The sequence below is a fragment of the Triticum aestivum genome, chromosome 7A (assembly GCF_018294505.1).
Source record: "Triticum aestivum cultivar Chinese Spring chromosome 7A, IWGSC CS RefSeq v2.1, whole genome shotgun sequence".
Classification (NCBI taxonomy): domain Eukaryota; kingdom Viridiplantae; phylum Streptophyta; class Magnoliopsida; order Poales; family Poaceae; genus Triticum; species Triticum aestivum.
In genome coordinates this window covers 626,770,777-626,777,199 of record NC_057812.1, presented here as the reverse complement: position 1 = coordinate 626,777,199, position 6,423 = coordinate 626,770,777, and positions in this window count along the sequence as shown.

The following is a 6,423-nucleotide window of genomic DNA, read 5'->3' as shown; positions in this document are numbered from 1 at the left end:
GTCTCCCATCAGGTAATTGTCCTAATTAATTATAAATTATTTAGCAATTGATTAGCCTAGTACATCTCTAAGATAAGCTGATTAAACTACTGCAGGACCAAAGTTCATCAAATAAGCAAATCACATACGCATGCAAAACTGGGGATGAAATTGCTATGTTTTGTTCCAAATTCATATATAAAGAGAAAGGCTAGCTTAGGAAGAGCGAGCGGAGGGAGGCTCATCGCCGGTAGGCTTGGGCCAAAGTGGAGCATATCGAGTCTGAAGTTAGCCTTTCTCTTGTAATCGAAGCGGAGCGTACGGATCAGTATTGATCTAGGTCACATGTGTTATATATATACCTCTTGTAAGCCACCGCACGGGATAAGTTGATCAGTTGTAAATCCCCGGCATTTGTAACCTCCCCCAATATACTGAAGTTTGACTGGCTGGCACCCGTAGTTTTTTCCCCTTCGTGTTGGAGGGGTTTCCATGTTAAAATATTGTTTCTCCTGCTTTCTTTTAATTCTTTGTTCAGTTAAATTGTCTGTCGTATCTCTAATAGAAATAAATGTGCATGTACCTCCCAGTGGATGGAATCACAACGGCAAAGTAAGGAGATAGAACACGACAGCATTGTCGTGGCAATCGTCGCTGAGTCATACAGTGCAACATGTTGTGCCGGTGTGATTGCGCTGCCACCGGATAAACACGGGGATACTCCACTTCTGCAGCAGCGGCACATGAGCGTGCGAGGAACACAACCAGTGGAGGCGGATGCCGGCTGATAAGTCTTCAACGTGTTTATAATTTTTTTTATTCCGTGCTATTACATTATCAATCTTGTATGTTTTATATGCATTATTATGCTATTTTATATTATTTTTTGGGACTAACCTATTAACCTAGTGTCCAGTGCCAGTTACTGTTTTTTTCCTTATTTTTGTCTTTACAGAAAATCAATACCAAAGGAACGAAAATTTTTCACGATTTTTCTTGGACCACAAGACACGCTGGAAGCTTCGGGAGGAGGCCAGAAGAGCCACGAGGTGGCCACAAGCTCAGAGGGCGCGCCCTAGGGAGGGGGCGGCCCCCAAGCTTGTGGGCCCCCTGTGGAACCTCTAGCCCTAATTTTTCTTCTATAAATACCTAAATATTCCCCATAGACTAGAGGACACACAAAAAATACTTTTCCGCGACCGCAAGTTTCTATCCTCGTGAGATCTCATCTTGGGGCCTTTTCCGGTACTCCGCCGGAGGGGGATTCGATCACGGAGGGCTTCTACATCAACATTGTTGCCCTTCCGATGATGTGTGAGTAGTTTACCACAGACCTATGGGTCTATAGCTAGTAGCTAGATGGCTTCTTCTCTCTATTTGATCTTCAGTACAATGTTCTCCTCGATGTTCTTGGAGATCTATTCGATGTAATCTTCTTTTGCGGTGTGTTTGTTGAGATCCGGTGAATTGTGGGTTTATGATCAGATTAACTATGAATATTAGTTGAGTCTTATTTGAACTCTTTTATACATGATTAAGATAGCTTTGTGTTTCTATTGATTTGTTTGGCCAACTAGATTGATTTTTCTTGCAATGGGAGAGGTGCGTTGTAGTGGGTTCAATCTTGCGGTGCTTATTCCCCATGACAGAAGGGGACATGATAGGTATTTGTATTGTTGTCACTAAGGATAAAAAGATGGGGTTTATTCATATTGATTGGATCTATCCCTCTACATCATGTCATCTTGCTTAAGGCATTACTCAGTTCTTCTTAACTTAATAAACTAGATGCATGATGGATAGTGGTCAATGTGTGGAGTAATAGTAGTAGATGCAGGCACGAGTCGATCTACTTCTCACGGACATGATGCCTATATACATCATCATTGCCTTGGATTTCTTCATAATTATTCGCTTTTCAATTGCTCAATAGTAACTTGGTCACCCACTGTATGATTTCTTTCAAGAGACAAGCCTCTAGTGAAAACTATGGCCCCCGAGTCTATCTTTTATCATATTATTTTCAGACCTATAAAACCAAAAATCCAAAAATATCTTGCTGCGATTTATTTACCTTTATCTTATTTTGCACTTTTACTTATCTTTTACATCTGTCACTATCGGATCTCATCCTTGTAAATAACCGTGAAGGGATTGACAACCCCTTTATTGCATTGGGTGCAACTATTTGTTTGTTTGTGTAGGTGCAATCATTGGTGACTTGTGTGTTCCTCCTACTGGATTGATACCTTGGTTCTTAACTAAGGGAAATACTTATCTCTACGTTGATGCATCACTCTTTCCTCTTCAAAGGAAACACCAACAGAAACTCAAGAAGTAGCACCGGCATACACCTACATTGGGCACACCGCGCCAGCGGAGCGCCCGCATCTTGATGCATTGTCAAGGAAGCTGGTGAAGGAAATGTTCCCTAGAGGTAATAATAAAGTTGTTATTTTATATTTATTTATATCATGATAAATGTTTATTATCCATGCTAGGATTGTATTAACCGGAAACTTGATAAATGTGTGGATACATAGACAAAACATTGTGTCCCTAGCAAGCCTCTACTAGACTAGCTCATTAATCAAAGATGGTTGAGTTTCCTAACCATAGACATGTGTTGTCATTTGATGAACGGGATCACATCATTAGGAGAATGATGTGATGGACAAGACCCATCCTTTATCTTAGTATATTGATCGTTCAGTTTTATTGCTATTGCTTTCTTCATGTCATATACATATTCCTTTGACTATGAGATTATGCAACTCCCGGATACCGGAGGAATGCGTTGTGTGCTATTAAACATCACAATGTAACTGGGTGATTATAAAGATGCTCTACATGTATCTCCGAAGGTGTTTGTTGGTTTGGCATAGACTGAGATCAGGATTTGTCACTCCGAGTATCGGAGAGGTATCTCTGGGCCCTCTCGGTAATGCACATCATAATAAGCCTTCCAAGCAATGTGACTAATGAGTTAGTTGCGGGATGATGCATTACAGAACAAGTAAAGAGACTTGTCGGTAAAGAGATTGAACTAGGTATGAAGATACCGACGATCGAATCTCGGGCAAGTAACATACCGATGATAAAGGGGATAACATATGTTGTCATTATGGTACAACCGATAAAGATCTTCGTAAAATATGTGGGAAGCAATATGAGCATCCAGGTTCTACTGTTGGTTACTGACCGGAGAGGTGTCTCAGTCACGTCTACATAGTTCTCGAACCCGTAGGGTCTGCATGCTTATTGTTTGATGACGATTTTGTATTATATGAGTTATGTGATTTGGTGACCGAATATTGTTCGGAGTCCTGAATGTGATCACAGACATGACGAGGAGTCTTGAAATGGTTGAGAGGTAAAGATTGATATATAGGACGATGGTATTCGGACACTGGACGATGGTTGAGAGGTAAAGATTGATATATAGAAAGATTGATATATTGAAATGTTCACCGGAAAGGGGTTCCGGGCACCCCCGGCAAAGATATGGGCCTTATGGGCCAAGGGGCGCCCCCATATAGGCCGAAATAGGAGGAGAAGGAAAGGAGGGAAGGGAGAAGGAAAGGGGAGGATTCGTCCTCCCCCCTTCCTTCTCTCCCCCCCCCCTCTCTCTTTCCTTCCCCCTCCGATACTTATGGAAGGGGGAAGGCCGACTTGAAGGAGGTGCCCAAGTAGGATTACTCCTACTTGGGGTGCCCCTTGCTGCTCTCCCTCCCTCTCCCACCTATATATATGTGGGGGGGCACCGCTAGAACACACAACATTGATTCCTAGCTGTGTGCGGCGCCCCCATCCACAGTTTACGCCTCTGGTCATATTGTCATAGTGCTTAGGCGAAGCCCTGCGCGGATCACTTCACCATCACCGTCACCATGCTGTCGTGCAGATGAAACTCTCCCTCGACACTTTGCTGGATCAAGAGTTCAAGGGACGTCATCGAGCTGAACGTGTGCAAAACTCGGAGGTGTCGTATGTTCGGTGCTTGATCGGTTGGAACAAGAAGAAGTTCGACTACATCAACCGCGTTGTCAAACACTTCCACTTTCGGTCTATGAGGGTACGTGGACACACTCTCCCCCTCTCATTTCTATGCATCTCCTAGATAGATCTTGCATGAGCGTAGGAATTTTTTTGAAATTGCATGCTACGGTTCCCAACAGCTGGACTTCCTGCCGGGTAGCCAGGAGCGCTGGCCTGGACGAACGCGACCATCTTTCCCGATAGGGTGGTGCCGCATAGAGGAGACGAAAATATCATGCTCGATCGTGCGGGGGGTGGGCTGATCCTAGTTTTCGGGTGATAGTTTTCATGGGGAGTAGAAAGATGGGAGAGTGAGGAACTTGGACAAGGAAGCAACCGCCGCCATGTCTCCCTCTCCGACGGCCTGCATGGCGGCCAAATCTGGAAGGAGAGACACAAGGGAAAGCTCAACCCGAATCAGATTTATTAAGACCTTAACTACAACTACATCTATACAGGAGATGAGACCCTCGTCCAACTCAAATCCGGCGGTCGCTGGGAAAGACGCCGGGAAAGAGAGGGGAGGGGCTGGCCGCGAGGAATTTTGGAGGGGGTTCTCGAAGAATCGGCTTCATGGGAGAAACCTCTAGACTATCGGTGCTCTTTTTCGATGTTGGCTCTGAACAGCCCATCTTAGTCTCAATCCCAACCACAGATTCCAGATCGAATGGTATAGATTGCATGAACCTAGACACGCCATCATCACCAACTCGCCTTTTTTATAAGAGTAGAGATATTTCAACACATATATATTCCACAATCTCATTATAGAAAAAAATCTCTTCTTTGCTTTTGTAAGAAGCAGATGCCGATGAAATGCAGCACATGGACAATCTAGTACTAGAGGATATGAGATCACTTCCACATTAAAGGATGTATTTGATGTGCCTGCCAACTTCACATGGCCATCACTTGCATATAATATACTACCTCTAGTCATAGCTCGAGAAAGATTTAATTCATTATCTTTAGCATATTGTGTCTGCCTATCTTATTTCATTTTTCTCAAGCCTACACATGGACAGCTTAGGTGAAGATTTGATAGCAAGACATAGTGGCAATGATTAAGAAAAATATGTTCCATGCAACAGAGGCCTCCCCAGTTACATGATGTGTCATAATTGTAACCGATCAATCTTATTTCCGAAACGTAAACGACACATGACATGTGTTTGGAAGAACTTCAATCCAATCCAATTTATGTCTACCCCTCCATTCCACATCTCAACTCTAGCCCAACATTCAATTAGCTACAAGACACAAACTTTGAGGACAGAGGAGTAAAATGCACAGAACCACCACATTAGTGTCATAACTCTCGAAAAACCACCACTTTACAAAACATGAAACTTTGCACCACATTAGCCTTTATCGTAATATAACTAGATGGACAAGATTATAGGGTGCCGGGACGCCCGGATGTTGTCGCACCTTTCCGTTAAAAGAGGTGACCACATTCTGTGTTCTTAGTTTTTTTCTCATGTATCATTGTTTATTTTGGGCCGTACTGTTTTCTTAGTCACAAGAAAAACGAAAAATTAAGCACCATGCTACAAATCTGCTAATTGTTCTCTAATAGCACCTGCTCCTATCGCATTTCCCTATTTCAAAATGTTGCAAAGCCTAGGGTAGAAAAAAAGGGACAAATGTTGTAGTTACAGGATGCAATTTCCTCTTTGAATAAACCTTTAATTGTAAAAAGGCTAATGTTACACCCCAACTTTCAAAAAAAATTGTTACACCCCAAAATTTTAAAAAATTGTGCCTTCCATATTTAGGAAAAAGTGTTTAATTCTATACATCCAGTGCGGTATGGCCATTCCCCCTCCTGTCATCCCAGTTTGGTATGGACAATACTTTTGGGTTAATTATCCTTTTGCCCTCAGTGGTGTCCATGTACTCAGTTTTGCCCTCAAATGCGAATTGTGCTCAGTTTTGCAACCTAGTCCATGCGCACCGACTTGTTCCGTGAACTCTGCCGTCTCCTTTAGGTCAACCTTTTGACTTGGCCCTTACAGGTGGGACCAGGCGGCAGAGGCGGCCAATTTTATTCAGACAGTTGCACGTGTGGCTTGTGGGACCCAGCAGAGAGCCGTTGCGGGTGTGCTATATAAGCGGGCGACATCGGCGGTGACCATGGCGACAGAGAGCACGGCGGTGACCACGGCAAGAGAGAGAGAGAGAGAGAGAGCACGGTGGTGGGAAGCTATTTGTGGAGGGCGCAACGGTGGGAAGCTAGTTGTGGAGGGCGCGGCGGCGTTGAGATCCCCTTTGGCTCCGAGCTCCATGTCTTCCTCAAGCTCTCACGCCACCTCACGAATGCAGAGCCGAGCACGTGTGGACATGCCTGTCTTCGTCTGTCCGTGGTGCCGGGCAGGCGTTGATCGGAGGGTTTCTCACACATCG